At 38.3% G+C, this 27,525-nt stretch overlaps 1 pseudogene; it reads left to right on the top strand.

Annotated features, from left to right (window-relative positions):
• Window positions 1-399: 399 nt before the first annotated feature.
• Window positions 400-27,525, top strand: part of LOC126033512 (outer mitochondrial transmembrane helix translocase-like) — a 50,836-nt pseudogene continuing 23,710 nt past the window's right edge.

A 27,525-nucleotide genomic window follows, 5' to 3' on the forward strand; every position in this document is an offset into this window, starting at 1 on the left:
CTTCCCCCTTCCAGTCTCTGTCCCTAGGCAGAGATTTCTCTCTCCTGGGCAAAGCACATGATTTTATTTTGTGTGTTTCTGTTGGAACTGGCCATCCTTACAGATAACTCCTGGCTGTCCCTGGGACCTATTATGTCTGCCGGTGACCAAATCCAGGCAAGCTGGAAGGAAAGCAAGCATTCTCTCTCTATAGCCCCAGAAAAGCACATTAAAAAAAGGGGTTCAAAATCTTTCCTGAGTTTACAAAGATTGTTGTGTTAGGTGCCCAGTAGAACACTAGTTTCCAGAGGTTATGAAAAAGCATTACCTGGGAACAAGGCTGAAGTGCGTACAGTCAACTGACATCATAAAGTAAAGTGAGGGGGCATCTGCTGCTGCTTTTTCTGCTTGGAGTTAACAATCAAGATGGTCCATGCTGAAGCTTTTTCTTGTCCTTTGAGTCAGAATAAAGTTGTTGGTTTAATTTTTCATTTGATGATATTTGGTTCAGGAACATACTTCACAATCAAGTGGATGGTAGATGCAATTGATCCAACCAGAAAGCAAAATGTAGAAGCTCAGAAACAGGCAGAAATTTTAGTGAAGCAAATTGATGTGGAAAATGTTAAGCTTTTAGAATATGAAATGAGTATTGCTGCCCATCTGGTAGACTCTTAACATGCGTGTTGCTTGGAATGATATCGCAGGTTTAGATGATGTTATTACAGATCTGAAAGACACAATCATCTTTCCTATTAAAAAGAAGAACTTGTTTGAGAATTCCAGGTTTTTGTAGCCTTTAAAGGGTGTTCTTCTCTATGAGTCTCCGGGCTGTGGTAAAACTTTGATTGCCAAGGCTACAGCCAAAGAAACAGGCTGTCTTGGGTCACACCCGGGTGCTCAGGGGTTACTCCTGGCTATCTGCTCAGAAATAGCCCCTGGCAGGCATGGGGGACCATATGGGATGCTGGGATTCAAACCAACCACCTTAGGTCCTGGGTTGGCTGCTTGCAAGGCAAACCACTGTGCTATCTCTCCAGCCCCAGGCTGTCAATTTATTAACTTTTAGCCTTCAACATTGACTGATAAGTGGTATGGAGAATCTCAAAAGTTAGCCATAAAGTTGCAGCCTTCCACCATCTTTATAGATGAGATTGACTCCTTTCTATTAGTTTTATTTCAAGTTTTAACCATGAAGTCACAGTCATAATGAAAACTCAGTTTATAAGTCTCTGGGATGGGTTAAATACTGATCATAGCTGCCAGATAGTGTTGGGAGCTTCTAACCATCCTCAGGATCTGACTCAGCTATTATGAGAAGAATGCCTACAAGACTTCATATCAATCAGCCAGCCAGCTCTAAAACAAAAAGAAACAATCCTCAAGCTTATCTTGAAAAATAAAGACATGAATAGACATATGGATTTAATAGAATAGAGATGTATTGTGATGCTGCTGTAAGGAGCATATCAATTCTGTATCAGAAGAAAGCCAAGATGAAGATAAAATTCGGCCTGTGCAACAACAGAACCTGCATTAGGCAATTGAAAAGATGAAGAAATTGAAGTATTTCATTATGTTTCAACACATGTTTGTTTATATTAAGAGTACAGTTCACTGGTGTGGTCCACTTTCATGTGCCCTCTTATTAGTGCAGATAGTCATAAGTGTTTTAACAGTGAGGGAACCAAATATTTGACATTGGTTTTAAACTCTGAATTCTAAGTTATTGAGATATAGTTATATAAATGGTATTACTACTGTCACAAATCATGAGAGGAACAATTTAATCCATCTTGAGTGTGGGTGCTTATGTTTGACCTTTTTAGCCATATGTTGCAGCCTTATAGCATCTAAGCTGTTCTTTTATTTTGTTTTGTTTTTATATATTTTAAATATCTTTAAACACCTTGATTACAAATATGATTGTACTTGGGTTTCAGTCATGTAAAGAACACCCCCCCTTCACCACTGCAACATTCCCATCACCAATGTCCTGAATCTCCCTCCTCCCCACCCCACCACCGCCTGTACTCCAGACAGGCTTTCTGCTTCCCTCAATCATTAACTTTGTTATGATAGTTCTCAATGTAGTTATTTCTCTAACTGCACTCATCACTCTGTGGTGAGCTTCATGTCCTGAGCTGAACCTTCCAGTCTTCCTTTCTTTTGTCTCTGAGAGTTATTGCAAAATTGTCTTTTTTTAATTATTAAAACCCATAGATGATTGAGATGATTCTGCGTCTATCTCACTTCCTCTGGCTTATTTTACTCGGCATAATAAATTCCATGTACATCCATGTATAGGAAAATGTCATGACTTCATCTCTCCTGATGGCTGTATAATAATATTCCATTGTGTATATGTAACACAGTTTCTTTAGCCATTCATCTGTTGAAGGGCATCTTGGTTGTTTCCAGACTCTGGCTATTGTAAATAGTGCTACAATGAATATTGGTATGAGGAAGGGATTTTTGCATTGTATTTTTGTGTTCCTAGGGTATATCCCTAGGAGTGCTATAGCTGGTTTGTATGTAGCTCAATTTCCAGTTTTTTGAGGAATCTCCATATTGCTATCTATAATAATTGGACTAGACAGCATTCCCACCTAAGCTTTTCTTAAAGTAATAAATTAGTAACATTCAGACATTAGTGAGAAATAGGAATGTGATTTAATCACAGGGTTCTAGATATGTGAGTATGTATGTCTGAGTATATATTAATGTATATATTCACACTTTATATGAACATTCTTTAGATATGTTTGAATATAGAAACTTTTTAAAAATCCATTTTTTGAACCAAGTCTGTATAGCAAAACCAAGATTTAAGGTTGTGTCTAAAAGATACAGTAATTCAGTTGTTACCAGATGTTACTTTTTAATCTTAAGTTAAGCATTTTTTTGTAGTTTAGTAGCTCAAGTCAGCTACATCTGAATATTTCAAATGTAGCTTTATTATTGTGGTTTCCAGGATAATAAAAATACTTGTTCAGTGGTCAGCATTGACTGGTTGCTATGTATTTGTAAGAGCAATATCATTTTGACCTTTTCCTGCAAGCAAAAAGAGTTAACTCCTCTTTATTAGTTGCTGTATGTAAAGATGGATTGAAAGCCTTTCATAGAAATGGCTTGGAAAGAGCCCAGTACCATTTAACACATGGATGTAACTTTCCTTTCTTCTCAAATGTAAGATAGTTGTGTTGTAATCATGGTTTTGAAACATTTTTTAAAGTTATATGTTCTTTTATTGGGCTCAAATACCATGTAGATATTTAAAAAATGAAAAAATGTAAAAGACAATATGACTACACATGCTATACTCACTTTTTTTTTTTTTTTTTTTTTTTTTGGTTTTTGGGCCACACCCGGCAGTGCTCAGGGGTTACTCCTGGCTGTCTGCTTAGAAATAGCTCCTGGCAGGCACGGGGGACCATATGGGACACCGGGATTCGAATCAACCACCTTTGGTCCTGGATCGGCTGCTTGCGAGGCAAACACCGCTGTGCTATCTCTCCGGGCCCTATACTCACTTTTATAATAGTTTGTTTTCTTAGTATACGTTGTGCTCAGTTAGTAAAAAACAACCACATCAAAATTTCCATATTACATCTTTAGTCATGATGCTCTGCACTAAGTATGAAAAATATTTTTATGACCAATATTTCACTAACCAGAATTTTGTCATAATCACTTAAACACAGCAAGAGGAAAATGACACAATATGATTTTGAGGTGCGTGTCTTCTGAATCATTAAAAATATTAACTTATGCTTAATATAAAAAATAAAAGAAAGTAAGCTAATTTTTAATAGATAATTTACAACTCTGTTTTAAGTGGGAAATGTGAACTAGAGCATGCTTTTAAATTAGGGAAGAATAATTGCAGTAATTTTGAATAGCTGTAATTAAACTCTAATTTTTGAGAGTTTTATATAACCTAAATATATACATTGGCTTAAGAACTACTAGCTCATGAAAAACTCAAAATATGATTTGGACTAATCAAAATAAGGTAGCAGCTTTTAAATAGGATAGCTCACTTTTATTATACCATGTTTATCATTTTATTACAAGGATATAGTTTGAAGAGGGAATTTATCATGTCTGCCAAAGTTTATGTCAAATATCTCAGTAAAGAAATGTTCTCCTAAACCAGCCATCAATGTCATGTGGGATCATGGGGATAGCTTCATACTTGTGAGTCCTGGGGAGGGGGTAAGCACATGACACACCTTTTTAAAAAGCTTTTTTCATTTTTGAATGTCATTCAAAGTGTGTCATTTCGTTTGAAAGTGACATTAAAATTATTCTAACAGAAGCAAGCCTAGAATTCTCTGCAAGATCCAAACTGTTGAGGGGCCAGAGTGATATTACACAACAGGTAGAGTGGATTTGGTCCTACCCATTGTAGTCTTTGTGGTCCCATGTGTCCCCTGAGCATAGCTGGGTGTGTCCCCCAAACAAAGCAAAATATTGAGCTGTTTAAATGGTGAAATTAAGTTATTTTGGTACTTAAAATAATTTTCTGAGTGATTGGATGGAAAGGAGAGAGAAAAGAAAATCAAAGACTGAAGAACTAAACAGAAACACAGCCATTCCCCCTCTTCCCCCCGCACACCCAACGGCTCTAGAGGGGTTGAGAATTGAGTTTGCTACAAGAATGTAAATGTTTGATACCAACTTCAGGCCTTTTGAAATGGGCCAGCTTGGAAAAGTGCCCACACTTCAAAGCACCATGCCCCTCCACAGTGCCTTGGGCACTCAGAGATGTACTGGGACCTTCACTCCTCTGGAACTGTGATCTCATCAGGTTAATCTTAGATGAGAGGCACAAACAGTGAGCACAGCTGGTCCTTTTAATGGAGGCTTCCAGTATTTCTGGCTCAGGTATTTGCTGGAACCAAGAGCCAATGTTCTCATAAACATGTGTGCAGAGGCCCAGCTTATAGGATATAGGGAAAGGATTTGAGGTGTTTCCTTGAAAGCTATGCCCTTAGAAACTCTGCTGCAATGACTTAAATGTGTCCTTTTGACTGAACCAATCCCTCATCTTCACCCCAGCAAAGGAAGTACATGGCTCAGCTAGCAACGGATGGGCTGGAAAATTGTTCAGACTCCTTCAACTTCCTGGCTCAGACCAGAGATAATATTGCATGTTTCCCAGAGAATTAGCAAGGAAATTCACCTTATTTGTTTGTCTCTGATCTATAATTAATCTTGAAAGAAGAAATTGTAGTCTATGACCCTGAGTTGGCTAGCAAGTCCCTGAAATTTCTATAATAGAACCCTAGCAAGTCATCCTCATTGGATTCAGAGATCAGAGAACTGTTCCAAATAGGCAAACAATGCCTGGAGCCTAGAGTTGGTCTTATGCCAGGAAACTTCTGGGGTAGAGTCTCCTTGTATTTAGGGCAAGGCTTTTCCTTCTCATGTCCCCCATATTTTGGTGGGCCTATGCAAATGTTAATTGCCACTCTAACACTGCTTTTACTGTGCTCCTTTGACTCTAAACCTTAAAAAATATCCGCTTAAACTTTTCAGGTTAACTTAAACTAATATGCATGTGAATGGAAATGTGAAAAACTACTATGCCTTCAAGTTTAAGGAGTTACATAAATTTTATGGCTTTAGATTGCTTGGTGTATGGCTAAGAAGTGTTATAATGTCCTACAATCTGGGGACTTGAGGGACAAAATAATTGTACATGGGTTCGGTTTTATTTTTCTTAATGTTCCTTGACTGTAAGATCAAAATTAATGTGTCAGCAGGGGGATTTCTTCTGAGAACTCTGTTTTTGGGTGATTGCCTTTCACTGTAACTTTACCTTGTCCTCTTTCTTTACATCATTGTTCACATAATTAAAAATAAATTTAAAAAAGAGAAAAAAATAGGCAAACAACACTACCTGCTAGCTTAGAGAAAATAAAGAGGTGAGATCTCATTTTACTGGCTCCTGGGTCACTGTCACAGAAAACTAAACCCATGTCTTTATTTTGAGGGGCTTATTTTAGCAGAAGAGAAAAAAGATTCATCTTGTATAATCTGCAGGCACCTTTCACAACTCACAAAGTTGGATAATTATTTATAAAAGGATTTCAGATGTTAGTATTTTGTTTCAGGTGGGGGCATGCACAATGATGCTCAGAACTTTACTCTAGGCTCTTACCTATGGCTCATTCCCTACATGATGCCAGGGGGGAACCTGAGTGCTGTGTGAAAGGCAAGTTTCTTAACTACTGCACTATCTCCAGCCACATATTTATAAAAAAGAAATACTCATCTTTACTTAGTAATCAGGGTTGCACATAGTAAGCACTCAGTGGCATTAAAAATATTTTCAAGTAACAATTAAACTAATGGGTGTAATCTACTCAAGAACTCATAACTTGCAGAAACAACCAAGACATGTTTTATTCATAGACATTTCTGTGATTAAAAAAATATCTGTGAGTAATGACCAGGACCACCAACTACAGAAGATGGATTAAAATGACACTGAAGAAGCAAAACTGCTAGAACCACAAAGAAAGACTTCATCATAAACTCCAGTCCTTGAGCTGCACAGTCACCAAGATCTCTAGATACAGAGGTTGATTTTACCATCTAAGACAAAGCAGAAGTCTTCCATACACCACAAAAACATCGAGGGGAGAGTAAATGATCATGCAAGTGATCATTTAGTTAATCCCATGACAGTACACTTCAGGGGGGGAGAAACCCTGTATCTCCTAGGCCAAGGGAATTCCCTCTATAATATCCCCAATAGTTACTGTGCCTATGCAGGGGGAAAAAGAAAAAAAAAGCACAAAAAATTATTTTCCCACATACTTATCGATCGATCGATATTTTTGACGTCTTTATATTAGTGTAGAAATTGAAGTTGATGTCTCCAATATTATTTTATTTTATCTTATCTTTCTCTTTCTTTTTGCACTCCAGCATGAGTTGATTTCAAAACCGAGACTGTTGTGTGGAGCTTGTCTTTATTGCTGTGGTGCTCACTGGATATTTACTTTGATATCTCTTTCTGTATTGTGGTGGTGTTTCAATTGCCTTTTTCACATCCTCTCTCAAACTGAGGTAGAAATCCTCTGGAAGGACTCCACCTATTTTCAGCATATTTGACTTCTTTTTTTTTCTCTATTATTTTGTACCCTAATCTATTGCTTTTATTTCCTTCAAACAAAGCCACATAACTCAATTTACCTAGATTCGCTTCTTAAATAGGGAGGGAGATATGGGAGGGTACCAGGACCAAACAGATATATGATCACTAATAGTGAGCTGGTCAAAGAGGGGACCACCTACTCTAGCAGTCCAGGGTGTAATGGTGGGGTATATGGATTGCAGAAGGGGAACTGGGATGGGGGAGGACAAATTTGGTGATGTATATCCCCCTCATTCAATGTTGATATGTACCTAAAATACTACTGTGAAAGATATGTAAGCCATTATGATCAAAATAAAAATTTAAAAAAATATCTGTGAGAATTACATGTGAATTTCACTTAAATGATGCATTAAGAATCTAATGAGCTGATTATTAGAAAGTATTCCCTAAACACCTACCCATTTAAACTCTTTCCCCCTTTACGTTGAAATCCTAATTTTCAAGACTTTATCTTTTCTTCCTGGTAAACTCCCAACTGATGCTCAAATATTACAAGACACCTTCTTCTTTGAAACTTCATTTCTCCAGGCAGCCTGAGCCTAGAAACACTGAAAATGCTGGATCTTAACAATGCATAACACTAAGTATTATAAGCTTTTATTTCTTTTTTTTTTTTTTTTGAGAATGTGGTCATTTCTTTTCCAAAGTCAACTGTTAAAAAATATTTCAATGCTTTTCATTTTTCAGTGTGGGTCATTTTTCTTGTCCCTCTAAGACATTAGATGCAAGAACAATTTCTGGACATGTGGTCAGATAAGAGAACTTTCTGTGAGGGAGACAATGATTACTGAGTATCCTTTCTCTTTGACTTTATGCAGATTCTTTGACAAGATTTGAAAAACATTTTACAACAAGCTCAGAAGTGGTGGAAGCTGAGGACCTAAAGAGAACCCTGTCCTGTGCTCCTCTGTCTTTCCTGAATCCTTCAAGCTCTCCTCAGAGCCCTGGAAAGCGAACCCCCCCAAAAACTGCATTCTGAAGCTACCCAGCTAGCGAGTGAGTGAGTAAGAAATGGCTGACTGTGGGGACTGCCAGGTGAAGTGCTGATTGCTTCACCTGAGGAGTCTCCGCCCTGCTGTGCTTCCTCTGAGGAAGCTGAGGACCTAAAGAGAACCCTGTCCTGTGCCCCTCTGTCTTTCCTGAATCCTTCAAGCTCTCCTCAGAGCCCTGGAAAGCGAACCCCCCCAATAACTGCACTCTGAAGCTACCCAGAGAGCTAGTGAGTAAGAAATGGCTGACTTTACAAGCCCAGAAAGGGGAAGCCACTGAACTCTGCTGTAACTCAGATGCCAGCACCCCTATCTGTCTGTCTTCTGTGTTGTGCTCCATTTTCGGCCTGATTTCATCCTGTGTGTGGCTCATCCATGGAAGACTTGCCTTCCCTGGAGCCTTCCCTGGAGGTGAGTTTACAATCCCAGAAAGGAGAAACCGCTGAACTCTGCTGGAACTCAGATGCCAGCAGCCCTATTTGCCTGTCTTCTGTGCTGTGCTCCATCTTTGGCCTGATTTTATCCTGTGTGTGGCCCATCTGTGGATGGCTTGCCTTCCCTGGAGCCTTCCCTGGAGGTGAATTTACAAGCCCAGAAAGGGTGGAGCCAGAGGAGCATGGCCGCTCTGCTTCACTTTCCAGCCGTGCACATCATTTAGCAAATGAATACAACAACAACACGTAGAAAAACCCACAATACAAGTGTGACAACGGGGAAACAATGCAGGCCAGCGCCAGACATAGAGAATGACGATGACAACACTGATGACTTGAACATAACCAACCAACTAGTCAGTCCCTCAGATAAGGAGTTTAGAGTCACAATATGGAAGATGTTCAAAGAACTCAAAGAAAGTATAGAAGAGAACACAAATAAGAATCAAGAGAATATAAAGATAGAAATCAGAAAACTCCAAACTGAAATTTCAGGTCAAATAACAGGTCTGAAAAACTCAGTAGATGAATTGAAGAAAAACATGGTTGAGCTGTCCCATGAGTTAACAGCAACAGAGAATAGAATTAGTAAACTGGAAGATGAGATGAATAACAATTCCATACAGCAGAAGAAATTGAAAAAAAGCCTTAAAGCAAACAATTGAACAATGGAAAAATCACTCAAAGAATGAGAACAGATGAAAATAGAAGTCTATGATAAGCTCAACAGAAACAACTTAAGAATCATTGGAGTCGCAGAGACCCCGGAAGGAAATCTCCAGAAAGAATCAATGGTCAAGCACATCATTAAAGAGAAACTACCAGAGCTAATGTATATATGCGATCAAATCCTGCATGCCTGAAGAGTACCAACTAAAAGAGACCCCAGAAAAAACACCCCAAGACACATCCTAGTCACAATGACGAATCCCACACATAGAGAGAGAATTCTGAAAGCAGCAAGATTGAAAAGAGAAATTACGTTCAAGGGAACAGCCTTGAGATTTACTGCAGACCTGTCACTGGAAACACTCAAGGCTAAAAGGCAGTGGTGGGACATAGTGACAAAACTCAATGAAACTCACTTTCAGGTTTGAAGGAACAATACATGACTTCACAGACAAACAACAGCTCAGAAACTTTACAGACTCAAAACCATTCTTAGAAGAAAAACTGAACGGCCTACTTTAAGACAAGACTGACCAACAAACACACCAAACTTCGATATAAAGATGGCACCAACTCGCAGGACAATTCTTTCTCTCAATGTCAATGGACTAAATGCACCAGTTAAGAGACACAGAGTGGCTAAATGGATCAAAAAACTCAATCCGACCTTCTGCTGCCTATAAGAAATGCACCTGAATAGTCAGAACAAACAGACTCAAAATAAAGGCTGGAGGAAAATTATTCAAGCAAACAACACCCATAAAAATGGGACTGGCCATACTAAAATCAGATGATGCAAACTTTATACTCAGGAAAGTTGTAAAAAACAAAGATGGATATTTTGTATTAATCCAGGGATATTACAGCAGGAAGAAATCACTCTCCTAAACATATATGCATCAAATGAGGGGCCAGTAAAATATTTAATAAAACTGTTGACAAATCTGAAAAATAATATCAATAACAACTCAATAATTGTGGGAGACCTCAACACGGCATTGTCAACACTTGACAGGTCAACCAGACTGAAACCCAACAAGAATATACTAGACCTGAAAAGAGAAATGGAAGAAAGAGGCCTAGTAGATATATCAAGGACACTCAACCCCCAGAAGCCTGAATACACATTCTTCTCAAATATACATGGGACATTTTCCAGGATAGACTACATGTTAGCACATAAAACATACCTCCATAATATCAAGAGGATAGAAATTTTGCAGGCTACCTTCACTGACCACAAGGCCCTGAAATTATATCTGAACCACAAAAGAACACAGAAGAAAAACTTTAATACCTGGAAGTTAAACAGCCTAATACTGAATAACCAGTGGGTCCGAGATAAAATCAAAGAGGAAATCAAAACCTTCCTAGAAACAAATGGCAATGGAGACACAAACTATCAGAACCTATGGGACACAGCAAAAGAGGTACTGAGAGGAAAATTTATAGCTTTGCAAGCACACATCAGGAAAGAAGAAGGGGTATACCTGAATAGCTTAATGACGCAGTTCATAGAATTAGAAAGTACTCAACAAAAGGACCCAAAAATAGGGAAAGAGAAGGAAAAATCAATGAAGTGGAAACCCGAAAAACAATCCAAAAGATCAACGAAAGCAGAAGTTGGTTCTTTGAAAAAATAAACCAGATTGATAGACCACTGGCAAAATTAACAAAGAAAGAGAGAGAGAGAAACTTGATAACTCATATTAAAAATGAAAAAGGAGGGCCCAGGAGAGATAGCACAGTGGCGTTTGCCTTGCAAGCAGCCAATCCAGGAGCAAAGATGGTTGGTTCGAATCCCGGTGTCCCATATGGTCCCCCATGCCTGCCAGGAGCTATTTCTGAGCAGACAGCCAGGAGTAACCCCTGAGCACTGCCAGGTGTGACTTCCCCCCCAAAAAAAAAATTAAAAAGGAGAGATCACTACTGATATGGTAGAGATCCAAAGGGTAATCAGAAACTACTTTGAGAAACTCTATGCCACTAAAAATGAAAATCTGGAAGAAATGGATAAATTTTTAGACTCATAATCTTCCACGGTTGAATGAAGAGGATGTAGCATATCTAAACACACCCATAACTATTGAGGAAATTAAGAGAGTAATAAAATGTCTGCCCAAAAACAAAAGTCCAGGCCCAGATGGATTTACTAATGAATTCTTTCAAACCAATCCTGGCAAGACTCATGAAACTGAAAATACAGGAACACTTCCAAATAGCTTTTATGAAGCCAACATCACCTTGATACCCAAACCAGACAGAGATGCTACCAAAAAAGAAAATTACAGACCAATATTGATAATGAATACAAATACAAAGATCCTCAACAAAATCCTGGCAAATAGGATTCAATGCCTCATTAAGAAAACCATCCACTATGATCAAGTAGGTTTCATCCCAGGAATGCAAGGCTGGTTTAACATCCGTAAATCTAACATAATACACAACATCAACAAGAAAAATAGAAATCACATAATCATATCAATAGACACAGAGAAAGCATTTGATAAGGTCCGACACCCATTCTTGATCAAAACTCTCAGCAAGATGGGAATGGATAAGATGTTAGAATGTTGCCGTGTTTATTTATTAATATCTGTAAATGCTGTTGTGCCACTGTTTATTTGTTCTAAACAAAACTGGTTTTCAAAGCCATATTTAGGTGGTTATTTGAAAATAGGTTTATTTTTTTATATTTAAAAAAATGACATTGACTTCAAAATAAAGATGAAATGATAAGTACCTGATTGTATTTCCTAGAATTTTTTTGTAATATATACAGGAATGCTTTATAAATTAAACATGATGTATTTTTTATAAAAATAAGATGGGAATGGAAGGAACCTTTTTCAATATAGTTAAGGCCATCGACCACAAGCCAGAGGCAAATATTATCCTCAATGGAGAAAAACTGAAAGCCTTTCCTCTAAATTCTGGCACAAGACAAGGCTGTCCTCTCTCACCACTCCTATTCAACATAGCACTAGAAGTACTCTCTATAGTGATTAGGCAAGAAAAAGATATCAAAGGAATCCAGATAGGAAAGGAAGATGTCAAGCTCTCGCTGTTTGCAGATGACATGATACTCTACTTAGAAAACCCTAAAGTCTCTATGAAAAAGCTTCTAGAAACAATAGACTATATAGCAAGGTGGCAGGCTACAAAATTAACACACAAAAATCAATGGCCTTTCTATACACCAATAGTAATAAGAAAGAAATGGACATTAAGAAAACAACCCCATTCACAATAGTGCCACACAAACTCAAATATCTTGAAATCAACTTGACTAAAAATGTGAAGGACCTATACAAAGAAAACTATAAAACTCTGCTCCAAGAAATAAGAGAGGACACATGGAAATGAAAGCACATACCCTGCTCATGGATTGGTACTATTAACCTCATTAAAATGGCAATACTCCCCAAAGCATTGTACAGATTTAATGCGATCCCTCTAAAGATACCCATGACATTCTTTAAAGAAGTGGATCAGGCACTGTTGAAATTCATTTGGAACAATAAACACCCTAGAATAGCTAAAGCAATTATTGGGAAAAAGAATATGGGAAGAATTACTTTCCCCAACTTTAAACTGTACTACAAAGCAATAGTTATCAAAACAGCATGGTATTGGAATAAAGACAGGCTCTCAGATCAGTGGAATAGGCTTGAATACTCAGAGAATGTTCCTCAGACATACAATCACCTAATTTTTGATAAAGGAGCAGGAAATCCTAAATGGAGCAGGGAAAGCCTCTTCAACAAGTGGTGTTGGCACAACAGGCTAGCCACTTGCAAAAAATTGAACTTAGACCCCCAGCTAACATCACGTACGAAGGTTAAATCCAAATGGATGAAAGACCTCGATACCAGACCCGAAACCATAAGATATATAGAACAACACGTAGGTAAAACACTCCAGGACATTGAGACTAAAGGCATCTTCAAGGAGGAAACTGCACTCTCCAAGCAAGTGAAAGCAGAGCTTAACAGATGGGAATATATTAAACTGAGAAGCTTCTGCACCTCAAAAGAAATAGCGCCCAGGATACACGAGCCACCCACTGAGTGGGAGAAACTATTCACCCAATACCCATCAGATAAGGGGCTAATCTCCAAAATATACAAGGCACTGACAGAACTTTACAAGAAAAAACATCTAATCCCATCAAAAAGTGGGGAGAAGAAATGGACAGACACTTTGACAAAGAAGAAATACAAATGGCCAAAAGATACATAAAAAAATGCTCCACATCACTAATCATCAGGGAGATGCAAATCAAAACAACGATGAGATACCACCTCACACCTCAGAGATTGGCACACGTCACAAAGAATGAGAACAAGCAGTGTTGGCCGGGATGTGGAGAGAAAGGAACTCATCCACTGCTGGTGGGAATGCCATCTAGTTCAACCTTTATGGAAAGAAACATGGAGATTCCTCCAAAAACTGGAAATTGAGCTCCCATATGACCCAGCTGTACCACTCCTAGGAATATACCCTAGGAACACAAAAATACAATACAAAAAACCCTTCCTTACACCGATATTCATTGCAGCACTATTTACCATAGCAAGACTCTGGAAACAGCCAAGATACCCTTCAACAGATGAATGGCTAAAGAAACTGTGGTACATATACACAATGGAATATTATGCAGCTGTCAGGAGAGATGAAGTCATGAAATTTTCCTATACATTATTGTACATGGAATCTATTATGCTGAGTGAAATATGTCAGAGAGAGAAAGACACAGAATGGTCTCACTCATCTATGAGTTTTAAGAAAAATGAAAGACATTCTTGCAATAATAACTTTCAGACACAAAAGAGAAAAGAACTGGAAGTTACAGCTCACTTTTGAAGCTCACCACAAACAGGGATGAGCTTAGTTAGAGAAATAACTAAGTTTTGAACTATCCTAATAATGAGAATGTACAAGGGAAATAGAAAGCCTGTCTAGAGTACAGGCAGGGTTTGGGTTGGGAGGGAGATTTGGAACATTGGTGATGGGTGGTGTTCTTTACATGACTGAAACCCAAACACAATCATGTATGTAATAAATTTGTTTAAATAAAAAAAAAGAAGTTTGCCACTAAGAGTGGAGGAGTACAGTTAGGACAGAGAAGGATAACTCTGGTAATGAGAATTGGAAATGATCACTCTAGACAAGAACTGGGTGCTGAAAGGAGATAAAGTGATATGTATGGTAACCTTGTCATTAACAAATTGACAATAGTGCAAACCATAGTATCAAAAAGGAAAAAAGGGAGTGGGGAAAGGAAAGAGAGGAAATAAAAGGAGCAGTAAAATGTTTGTTCCAGCAGTAGGCAGGGGGAAAATGCTGGAGGGAAACTGGGGACATTGCAGGCAGGAAATATGCACAGATGAAGGGTGGTATACATTATATTACTGAAATTCAATCATGAACAAGTTTGGATCAAGCAAATAATTTAAAAAATGGGGACAACATGGACAAAAATGAGAAAGAATTCAAAAAAAAAAAAAGAAGTGGTGGGGAAGACTATGAAGTGCTGTGGGGCTGGTGTAGAGGGACCCACCCCCGAGACTATGCACCCCTTCTCTACCCAAAATTGTGCATGAGTGTGAGCATAGAGGGAGCCCATCTTCCTACCCAGAGCTGCTGTTGGCCCTAAGAAGCCCCACTAGCCCCTGAGCCAAAGCTTTAGACTTTCTCTTTTCATTCATGCCACCATATGATGCTATTCTTGGCTCAGAGGCTTTTAGAAGTCAAATAACAGGGCTGAATGTGCAGGGCATGTAGGTATATGGGTTTCACCGCTATTTTTAGATGGGGAAGAAGAGCAGAGCAGGGTGGGTGTTAAGTAGGTGGCCCCAACCATGGTCCTTGGCTCAACTGTTCAACAAGCAGCTCTTCCCACATAAACAGACTACCCCTCTCGGGGAAGGGTGGGCCCAGCCTGTGACCCTAACATCTCCCCCAGGGTCTCGACAGACTGCTCCCTTGGACTTGATTGCCAGGAAGCCCATGGATATACCTCAAGTTACCCAGCACAAGAAATTTGAAGATAAGTAGCAAACTATTGATAGAGGAAGGAGGTCACATGGTTGGTTCAGTTCTCATCTTTTACAATTATGTGAGACCTTTGCTGTAATTTCTCTACTTATTACTCATCCTCTAATCCCCTTTCAGTCCATGGATATCAGTTAGGTAGGTTCCTTATTCTCTTCTGGGATATCAGTAGTCTAGGGCTTCCTGATAAAAACTTCACAGTTTGCCAATGATTCACACTCACACACACATACACACACACACACATACTCTAACACCCCATCCACACACATACTGGTATGTATGTGTGTCCTTACAGAAAGTAAGGATCAAGTGTAGAAACTGTTTTCTAGGCCAACACTTAATCTCTCTACCAATGAACAGACTAGTTTTCCTATTTAAAAAAATTTCCATCAGCTGTTCTCACCGGGTACTTATTTTAGTATCACATATATAAATATTCTTTATATGGTAATATGCTTATCTTCCCTTTTCTTAAGGAAATGCACAGGAAGATGGACTCTCAATTGATACTTCTTTTATTTCTGCCGAAATAGTGCCATGCCTCTTCCTTCCAACCTCCCAGGAGCTTGATGAGAAATAAACTATCAATGGAATGATGATTTCTCCCTCATTGTTTAAGATATTTTCTTGAATCAAGTTTAAATATAACATCACAAAGAACAAAAACAATTAAGTGCTGGTAGGGATGTGGAGAGAAAGGAACACTCATTCACTGCTGGTGGGAATGCTGTCTAGTCCAACCTTTATGGAAAACAATATGGAGGTTCCTCAAAAAACTGTATTGAGCTCCCATTTGATCCAGCTAGTCCACTCCTAAAGATATACCCTAGGAACACAAAAATACAATACAAAAATCCCTTCCTCACACCTATATTTATTACAGTACTATTTACAATAGCCAGACTCTGGAAACAACCGAGATGCCCTTCAACAGATAAATGGCTAAAGAAACTAATGTTATGCAGCCATCAGGAGAGATGAAGTTATGAAAATTTCCTATACATAGATGTACATGGAATCTATTATGCTGAGTTAGAGGGAGAGGGAGATACAGAGAGTCTCACTCATCTATGCATTTTAAGAAAAACAAAAGTCATTATTGTAATAATGCCCAGAGACAACAGAGATGAGGACTGGAAGCACCGGCTCTTGATGTGAAGCTCCCCACATAGACTGGTGAGTTTAGAGAGATTACTACACTATCATGACAATGTTAATGAGTGAGAGAAATAGAATACTTGTCTTGAATACAGGCAGGGAGGGGGTGGGGAAGGAGGGAAATGGGGGGCATTGGTGGTGGGAAGGTTGCACTGGTGAAAGGGGGTGTAGGCATCTTGTGTCTCAGCAATCCTAGTGGAATGGAGCCCTTTCATGGGAGGAAAACGGGTCACACGAGCAGCTGAATATGAAATATGAAATAAATAAAAACACACAGAGAATATGGGTCAACACGTTTCTGACAGGCGTGCGACAAGGTTAATTTTTTGAGCAGGGGAATTTATAGGGTTAAAAATAGCCACAGGTGAAGAATAATTGTAATCACAAAGCCTAGCATAACAATAACAATACCTAAACTATGGGTGTGACTGTAAAAATTCTAAATTACAAGAGAGAAGGTCACAACTCAAGGTAACTCCTTGCAAACTTACTTTAAATGCAAAATCAGGATTAGAAGGAAGTAGGAAATATCTAGAAACTTGGATCTTTTTAGGCTGAACTCTATAGTTATAGAGGTTAAGTGAAGGGAGGAGCCAAATCCCCAAGAATGAGCTTCCCTATTTCTTTTTTTTTTTTTTTCACTTTTTTTTTATTATGAATTATGAGAACAAAAGATGCAAAGAAAGAGGATAAGGTAAAGTTACAGTGGAAGGACAATCACCCATAACATAATTATCTGAAGAAGTCCCCTTGCTGATATCTTAACTTTGAACTTTCACCAAAGAAAGTTAAGATAAATAAAACAGAATCCATGTGCAATTACTTTTTCCCTCAAGTCCCCAGATTGTAGCACATTATAATATTTCTTAACAGCACACAAGGCAATCTAAAGCCATCAAACTTACGTAACTCCTTAAACATTAGAGGCATAGTATTTTTTACATTTCCATGTACATGCATATTAGCTTAAGTTAACCTCAAATTTTAAGTGGGTGTGTTTTAAGGATTAGAGTCAAAGGAGCACAGTAAAAACGGTGTTACAGTGGCAATTGTTGTTTGCATAGGCCCACCAAAATATGAATGGAAAGGAATAGCCTTGACCTAAATACAAAGAGATCCTTACCCCTGAAGTTTCCTGGCATAAGACCAGCTCTAGGCCTCAGGAAAGTTATCGTTCGCTCCAAGACATTGTCCGTAGCGCCAACACACTTATCACACAGTCTCTGTTGTTGGTCTCATGTTTCTGTATTAAAGATTCTGGAATCTGCATGTCCTACATTGAAGTCATGATGTGGAGTGCCTTCTCGTTTCACCTCACCATGAAAGGGGAATGCAGGAAGCCCTGTCCTGTAAGCGGGTTGTTGTTGTTAAGTCCTCTCAGTGTTAAGGGAAGTCTCTTTTGAGCAGGACGATGTCTGAGCAGTGGTAGGGTCTTCCGTGGTAGAGGATTGCTTCCAGGTGATGTTATAGACAAACCTCACCATAAAGGGGCAATACAGCAAGCCCTGTCCAGTAAGCAGGTCATTGTTCTTGTTGTCTTCTCAGTGTTAAGGGATGTCTCTTTTGAGTAGATCGATGTCAGAGCAGCTGTAGGATCGTCCCTGGTACAGGAATGCCTCCGGGTGATGTTATATACAACCTTGGATGTTTTGTAAATGTCTTCTGTAGATCAAGGGGTAAATGGAGAATGCCCATTCTTCTGAGGCCTGTGCCAGGTCTTTATGTGAATGTTCAGGGTGTAAGGTCTCATTGCACTACAAGATTTGTGTGTTCCCATTTCTATTAGATAAGAACTTATTGGTATGTATCGTATTTTCCCATGTTAGTGTGCCTACGCAAACAAGATATAAAGCCACGTGGTGCTATCAGATATATGGGGGCATAAGAACATTTCCAACAAGACCCATGACTTGGTTCAAACATAAGTATTAAACTGAGGGATTCTTTCACACCAAATTCCATATTGAGCAGTTCACAAAGAGAAGATAAAAAACATGGGGGGGGGATCATCACTGTATAAGAAAGTATTTAGCAAAAGTTATAGCCGTCAAAGAAAACACCCATAAAATGTTGAAAAGATATGTGTCCTTTTTATGCCTTTTAAAATAGTAGGGTGGGTGTTAACTCTAGGGCATCACTTTGGTCTGTGAATTAGGACTCAACAGTACTTAAGATAGAAAGGGTAAAAAAGGAGTAATGATGATAGGAGTTAAAGAAGTTAAAGAGAAGTATGAACTTATGAAGGGGTATGCAAAAGGGCAGAGTACAAAATGGATATTCTGCATACATAAAAACATAATTCAATGATAGTGAGTACTATTAATGTTTCTTGTGAGAGTACTATTAATGTTTCTTGAAAATGTAGACTGGACAGAGATTACCAGTGCCAGCCAAACCTCCTCCTGCTAGACTCCCGGCTCCCAGCAAGGAGAGATCCTTCAAGAAGCTGGGAGAACAGAAGTTCAGAGCCCCACCCAGACCCTCCCTAAGGAGCCGCATGGATAGTGGGGGAAGGCCTAGGGTACCTTCAAGCTCCACCAAGGGACCCAACTCACCGGCTTGCCCAGGCGTGTGGCCTGGGGAAGCCCTGGAGATCTGGAGCAAGGTCCCCGAGGGGTGCTGGGGTTACCCAAATCCCGCACCCCCCCTAGGCCTGGCCAAGCAGGCCTCCGGCATGGCGTGGGCCTACCAAACCTCCTCCTGCTAGACTCCCGGCTCCCAGCAAGGAGAGCGAGCTTCCCTATTTCTAAAGGAGGGTCAAGATCTGCATTCTGGTTATGCCCTTGATTACCAGAAACTGCAGTTGCTAAGAGAAAAATTGTCTTTGCGTTTAGGGCTGACTATATCCAGAAAAAGGGGTTCTCAAATAAACTTTGGTGCTGGAATTTCTGAGCCAAATTATTTGATAGAGGCTATTATTTTGCCTGATATATACAAAGGAGAGATAGTCAAATACTGGCTGAAAATGTAATGCCAGGTGTCTCTTTGGAAATTCCTCAACCATCCATGCAGGGGGAAAAGGTGTCCACAGCAGGCCTTTTGAGGAACCCCATGGGGGCTAAATTAGTTTTACCCACCAGGAAAATCTGAGGATACATCTGGTGGGCTGAGCCACCCCTAAAAGCTTATGTATGTCCTGGCATTATAGTCTTTTTTTTTTTTAAGGTCACACCAGGTAGTGCTCAGGGGTTACTCCTGGCTCTGCGCTCAGAAGTTCCTCCTGGCAGGTTTAGGGGACCATATGGGATGGTTTGAACCACTGACATTCTGCATGGAAGGCAAACGCTTTACCTCCATGCTATCTCTCAGCCTTGTCTTATTGTAATAGTAAATAATGTCTTTGCTGTGAAAATAGAAGATAGAGAAATAACAGCACCAAAAAAATTAATAATTAGCAATCTGATCCCAGTAATGTGAGATACAGAAGTTGTAATAAATATAAAACTTACATTAGCTAAATTGGTTAAAATAGTATGAAGACTAGGATATCAGTTATTATCTAAAGAACTTACAAGGACTTAAATATAGACTAATATAGACAGATTCTTTCCTGACACTGAGGAGTTACAACAAATAGGTAAAGCACTGTATATGAGAAAATTATAAGAATTAAAAAATTGGAGTAATGCTAATATTTTCTGTCCCTGCCATAAATGTATAAATGGCTGCAAAAAGTACACGAGTTAATGTTATTTTTAAACCCATAGTGGATCTACCTAGAGTTTACACTTACATACACATACAGATTTATGGAAATACTTGACAAAAATGATTAAAATTTTCTAAGTATATATTTAATACATATATATAAATGAATCAATTTAGTTCTATCAATAATGAAAACATGTAAAAGTTGCATAGAGAGAATCAATTAGACTTCCTATCACCTGCTTGGGAAACAGTTAAGTTTTTTTTTATTTATTTAATTATGAGGTTACACAAATTATGGTATAGCTATATTTTTGAGGCTAGAAGTATAAGGAAAATAAAAGAAGCAAAATTTTTGCCATGATTGCAAGTTTAAATTAAATTTAGTTATACCGAAGATAATAAAATAATTATTCTATACTTAAGAAAAATTTTGTTAAGAAAATCACATATTTGACATAACTGATCATATTGTATATATTTTTAAAATAAGGAGAGCAAATTTATTTTAAAAATCATAAAAAGAAAATAGGGAGAGGAAAAAATTTCCTTTTTTAAATGGAAAGTTAAGTAGCAAGTAATACTGCCAGTTTTAGTTAGGAAAAAACTTTAATGCTATGCTGGGAGAAAACACAGCTGAATTAAATTACTGTTATTTTCTCACTTTAATTTTCAGGGTAAGATTTCCCTGGTAAGCTAGAATAGTAGTTGCATTAAAACTTTGTTACTTATGACTAGTTTGTTATAATCAGTAAATAACTTCCACTTTAACACAGAGGATTGGACTTAAGTCCTCTAAAAATCTATATCATTTAGTAAGATACAGAAAGTTAGTTGCTCTTTACATGCTAACTTTAAATTTTATTTTTAGATCGCTGAATAATTTTACGTTATGCTCTTTAGCATAAATTTAGTAAGATTGGAGAAATCTCCTTCTTTGGGACACCCATTGATGGCTATAAAGTCCCTAGTTGGGTTAAATTTCTGTTTGCAAGAGGATTAATCTGGACTGCAGAGAAGGCTTTTTGTTTATACATATGCAGACTAATATAGCCATTAAGTATCACAATATCTAAAAAACATTGGAGATGCCAACAGGCAACATTTTGTCAAATTTACTGAACATACAGAGCAACCATTAAATTTAAAAATTTCAATTTATTAATTTAGGCTATAGAAACTAATGGAGCTCTGATTTTATGAGCACTGTAACATGAGCATTTAAGTCCTTAATATCTAGAATTTTCTATATAAAACATTAGGTTATTTAAAAAATAATTTAGTTTGTTCACGCAATATCATAAATTTACTATTTTTATTTAAACAGTTACACATTTATTTCTAATCTTTCATGACCATATTGATGTTGATAACCAAAAGTCACCTATATATAATAACAATTTATTTTTTGTAAAGAATGTAAATTCGGGCCCGGAGAGATAGCACAGTGGTGTTTGCCTTGCAAGCAGCCGATCCAGAACCTAAGGTGGTTGGTTCGAATCCCGGTGTCCCATATGGTCCCCCATGCCTGCCAGGAGCTATTTCTGAGCAGACAGCCAGGAGTAACCCCTGAGCACCACGGGGTGTGACCCAAAAACCAAAAAAAAAAAAAAAAGAATGTAAATTCACTCCACTGGTTTTATGCTCTAAATGCGACCAGCAGGAGTGGAGGTAGGTTTCAAATTAAGTAGTATTAATGTCTGAAAACAATTTTGCATTGATTGACAATCAATGGCTAGATTAATTAGCTTTAATGCCATTAGCTACAAGAATTAAAGCCTTTAGAGTCTGGGGACAGGTCCCCTTTTACCAAATAAAGTACTTATATCTGGTAAAATTTGAGGGCATCCTTTGAAGGTGAATTACACCTCAACTAAATTTAAGACCAGTGCTGACAGGCAGTATATGCCAGCTCATTAAATTAGTATTTAAAACTTACATTAAGGCTCAAAGGTGGAAATTATAAAAACCGTCCTTATTTATAAAAAATAATGTTAATATAGATAATTAATGATAGATGTTTATTAAAGACACTTAGTTTCCTAGATCTACTATTTTAGGATGACAATAAAGTATTAAAATTAGATAGCATTTCTAATATTATTCTGACCAATGGTAATAGCATGCTTTAATAAAGTTATTATATGACCAAGATTAAATTTAAAACTGTCAATGAAATTAACAATATCATGCACTAACAAAATTAGCAATATTATTCAAACAATTCTTATTTCTTAAAAACTTTAATAGAAAGTTAGAGAAAATTGGAAACTTTAAAAAACCCAGACCTTATTTCCTTAAACAGTGGGCTTCCTGGGGTGATCCTTTCCCCTCAGGGAAATGAGCAAGATCTAAGACCTTGAAGCTCTTGGATTTAAAAGTCAAGTACATTTTTTTTTCTTTGCTTTTCTCTGAGGCCAGGTTTGACCTAGGAAAAGCGGCTGGTTAAAGTTTACATATCTGGGCCTGGAGAAATAGCACAGTGGCGTTTGCCTTGCAAGCAGCAGATCCAGGAGCAAAGGTGGTTGGTTCGAATCCCGGTGTCCCATATGGATTCCCCACCCCCACCCCGTGCCTGCCAGGAGCTATGAGTAACCCCTGAGCAACGCCGGGTGTGGCCCAAAAACCATAAATAAATAAATAAATAATAAATAAATAAAATAAAATAATAAAGTTTACATATCTATGATACACTTAGTCATAGCAAAAAGTACTCACTGTTTCAACACATAATTCCAACATACAATCTCAATGTATACTCAAATGAACTTTCAGATTCACACAGCACATAAACTGACAACAGTATATAGATGAGTTACAGATAAAAGATATGAGAGATGAGAGATGAGAAAAATATGTGGGAAATTTTTTGGACGTCTTCAAACTTTCCCAACACATCTTTGCTGGCTATACATCGGAAAATATTTTTTTTTAGGAAAAGAAGGCCTTTTTAAAAGAGCCGGCTCTATTGAAAAGGTAGTTTTAGAAGAGGAAAAGAAATTAAGAGCATTTATTTATTTCTTTAAATTTTTAGTTGGTAAATTTCTATTTTTGTTGCATCAGACATGACATGTAATTTTCTATAGATACACACATGTTTATTTTTTTACATAACATTGAGCAGAGACTTATAGTAAAATTTTACTCATTAGATGTTAGTTATCATAATGTTTAGACACATTTTTTAGTATATTTTTAGTGTATCTCTTCCCCATAAGGTATATGATAATGAGGTAGATTATAGGGCTGGAAAGTTTCTTTGCTTACACCGTCATCCCAAGCTAAAATGATTTCACTTTTAGAGACATTATTAGCTAATCCTAGGCCCAACAAAGGAGATGAAATATGTTCAATGGCCCATAAATAGGCCAGTCTGTACCCGTATCCAAGAGACCTAGTATATTCTTACCCTGAATCTTTATAGATATTAAAGGCTCTTTACTTTCTAGTTTTATATTTCTGTAAGGCAAAGGTTGCCCTGAGGCTTCCTTATATTCCTCACACATTACAGGAGAACAAAACTCTGCAGCATCAGCAGATGCAGTATATGGACTGGTTAGTTTTATGAAATTTCTTAAGTTTTTGCATAGGAGAAGCAGAAAACAAGGCCAATATATGTTTATTTTCTCCACTTCTAAGTGTAATTCATAATTCAACCAATTTTTAGATCCTTTTACTGAATTTATAATCTCAGAAGGCCCCTGATTTTGCAATTTAGCCTTTTGAGCCCTAGGTTGTGATTTAGGTCTATCATCTGTGAGATTACCAATTTGTGTCCATATAGAAGAAGAGATAGCCAGATGGATGTTTTCTGTGGCTTTGTGTTCATGAGACTCCAGAATGTCCTGGTCCATCCTGTTCCTTAAAGAACCAGGGACTAACTTTATGTACATACAACCTGGATAAATTACTGTAATTGTTGTTTAGTTAATATAGTTAATGAACTTTTACCTTAAAACAGTAGGAAAATTCTGTTTATCTTCTCGTCTTAAACCTGTTGCTGTTCAGGGAGTCCTAGGCACTCTTACAAAGGTCCTGCTTCATGCCCCTAAAAATAAGATGAAAGAGGAAAAAAAAAAGGAAGAGAAAAGAGAGAGACAGCTTGCTTTCCTCCGACAGCCTCCAAACATTGAGTGCCAACTGCTGTAGGCATCTTGCGTCTCAGCAATCCTAGTGGGATGGAGTCCTTTCATGGGAGGTAAACAGGTAACACGAGCGGCTGAATATGCATATGAAATAAATAAAACCACACAGAGAATGTGGGGTCAACACGTTTTTGGCAGGTGTGCGACAAGTTTGATTTTTTGAGCAGGGGAATTTATAGAGGTAAAATTAGCCACAGGTGAAGAATAATTGTAATCACAAAGCCTAGTATTACAATAACAATATCTAAACTATGGGTGTGTCTGTAAAAATTCTAAATTACAAGAGAGAAGGTCACAACTCAAGGTAACTCCTTGCAAGCTTACTTTAAATACAAAATCAGGATTAGGAGGAAGTAGGAAATATCTAGAAACTTGATCTTTCTAGGCTGAACTCTATAGTTATAGAGGTTAAGTGAAGGGAGGAGCCAAATCCCCAAGAATGAGCTTCCCTATTTCTAAAGGAGGGTCAAGATCTGCATTCTGGTTATGCCCTTGATTACCAGAAACTGCAGTTGCTAAGAGAAAAATTGTTGCGTTTAGGGCTGACTATATCCAGAAAAAGGGGTTCTCAAATAAACTTTGGTGCTGGAATTTCTGAGCCAAATTATTTGATAGAGGCTATTATTTTACCTGATGTATACAAAGGAGAGATAGTCAACTACTGGCTGAATGTAATGCCAGGTGTCTCTTTGGAAATTCCTCAACCATCCATGCAGGGGAAAAAGGTGTCCACAGCAGGCCTTTTGAGGAACCCCATGGAGGCTAAATTAGTTCTACCCACCAGGAAAATCTGAGGATACATCTGGTGGGCTGAGCCCCCCCTAAAAGCTTAGGTATGCCCTGGCATTCATTTTATGTCTGAAACCCAACTACAATCATGTATTTAATCATGGTGCTTAAATAAAGAAATAAAAAGGAATTTGTGGCTGCAGCCTTCTCGAATCTGGCAACAGATACAAACCTCTAAGTAAAAGCAAAAATGAAGCCCTAAACAAGAATTACCAGGAGTCAACACAATAACCCAATGTCTGTAAGCAAAAGAAAGCTATAAGAGTTGAAATCTTGTCTAGGAAAACCCAACAAAACCCACCCCACCCATGGAGTCTTCCTCTTATTTTCCTTATGTCTCTGAGTATCCCTTACTACATCCCTTCTATCAACTAGCAATTGCCTGAGTTATAAAAGGAATGATTTCTCAGTCAGAAAAACAAAGCTTCTATCTCAGCTGTGAATGCAAAAATCTGAGATCTTGGTCAGCATTTTGGTGATGATCTTGGTAGCTGCCCCCACAGCTCAATATTTCTGTCATGTGGTCCCAATTACTGTCCTGAGATTTCAATGACAAAATCAGACTTGTAGAAAAGAAGGTAGGGACAATTGGGAGAAAAAACATTTTCTTTTTTAAGAAGAAGGAAACAAGTATTCCAAACGACCTTTTCATTTAAATTGGTCAAGGCCTCATCTAGCTTCCAGGGAGATCATCCAACAAAGGCCTTTGTCTTTACCCTTTTATGATAGTCACTAGAGAGACTGGCTTTGGTAGTCAGCTACAACCCAGAGAATATTTTGCTTATAAGTCTATTTAGCAAATTCGACATCAGACATCAGACAAGCCCTCTTGAATATATATATGTATATATGTGTGTATATATATATATATACATATATATGTATATATATATATAGTACTTGGCATGGTTTTCGAATAAATTTATAATGAGTTTCTGTTCAATAACACCCACATCTAACATTTGGTGTGTCAAGAATGAAATATTCCATTTCACTATTCTTGAAAGGTACGACTTCTTATTGTATTTTTGTAAGCCTGGTTGAATGAAGTCCATTAGCTCAACCAATATTACCCAGTACATGAATGGAGTAGTCCTACTCTGATCCCTGGATCCTGTGCTCAAAGGCACCTTTACTCTGTCCTTCATTCTGTTCCCAGAGCCCAGCATACACCTGCAGCATAAGTCATGTTAAAATTAGTGAAGAAAATAAAAGCTACAAGATGGAATTAGATGGAGAACACTTGTTTCAGCTTGTGTGCATTCTCTGCTGTTTACTAGTTCATGACCTTCCTCCAGAATCCTATTTGTTCTGAAATGACTATGTCATGCAGTCAGTCCTGGTGACCCTTCCTTCCTCACTTGGTGCTGCATCATTGATAGAGGACTTTTGCTCAGTGGATTTTCAGCTACAGATAAAGGGGATCTTATTTCTTGAGTGTTTTCCGCTTCCATCCAATTCTAACTCCTCTCCCAAAGGCCTTCCTATTAGATCTAAGTGGTTTTAATCTTCAATGTTAGATGATACTGTCAGTCAACAGGACTCATTTTGAAAGCACTCAGCCTCCTAATGCATCTTCATGAGCAGAACATGGCTGCTTTCCTTCAGAGTGCTGTTTTGAGGAACCATCAATAGATTTTAGATGAATAAAAAGGATGATTCCTTTAATATTTCATTAAAATGTGTTTACATCAGGGATTGTACCATTGTCTCCTGACCAGAGAGATCACATAACCTCTTTAATACCCACCAACTATCAAGATGGCTTTAGCCTCCCCTTCTTCCCATTAACACTGAAAACATAGTCTATGATGCCCTCCCTCGTGGCCAGACCATCCTCCTTGCTGTTGGAGAGATGTTCAGTGCAGCATGCACAGGAACTCATAGTGGGCTCCTTGGGAAGTTTCTTGAACTGGCTTTGTGTGTGGGTACTTGGGGAGTCATTTCAGCTTCACACTGAAGCCATGCCTAATTAGATTTCTTCAGAGAAGTGTGTATATAACAATAAAATTCTTTGACTTCTATTTTGTTGTTGTTTTGTGCCACACCTGGTGGTGGTCAGTGGTTACTCCTAGTTGTGTGCTCAGAAATCACTTCTAGCAAACTCAGAGGACTATATAGGATGCTGGGGATCAAACCTGGTTTGGTCATATGCAAGACAAATGGCCTACCCACTGTGCTATCACTCAAGCCCCAATTCTTTGACTTCTTAAAGGGGGAAAATTCCATTAAGAATAGGACACTGGGGGCCGGCATGGTGGCGCTAGAGGTAAGGTGTCTGCCTTGCCTGGGCTAGCCTAGGACGGACCATGGTTTGATCCCCCGACGTCCCATATGGTCCCCCAAGCCAGGAGCGACTTCTGAGCACATAGCCAGGAGTAACCCCTGAGCGTCACTGGGTGTGGCCCCAACCCCCCCCCCCCCCCAAAAAAAAAGGACACTGGGCCAGAGAGATAGCACAGCAGTAAAGCATTGTC

The sequence above is a fragment of the Suncus etruscus genome, chromosome 17 (genome assembly GCF_024139225.1).
Source record: "Suncus etruscus isolate mSunEtr1 chromosome 17, mSunEtr1.pri.cur, whole genome shotgun sequence".
NCBI lineage: Eukaryota > Metazoa > Chordata > Mammalia > Eulipotyphla > Soricidae > Suncus > Suncus etruscus.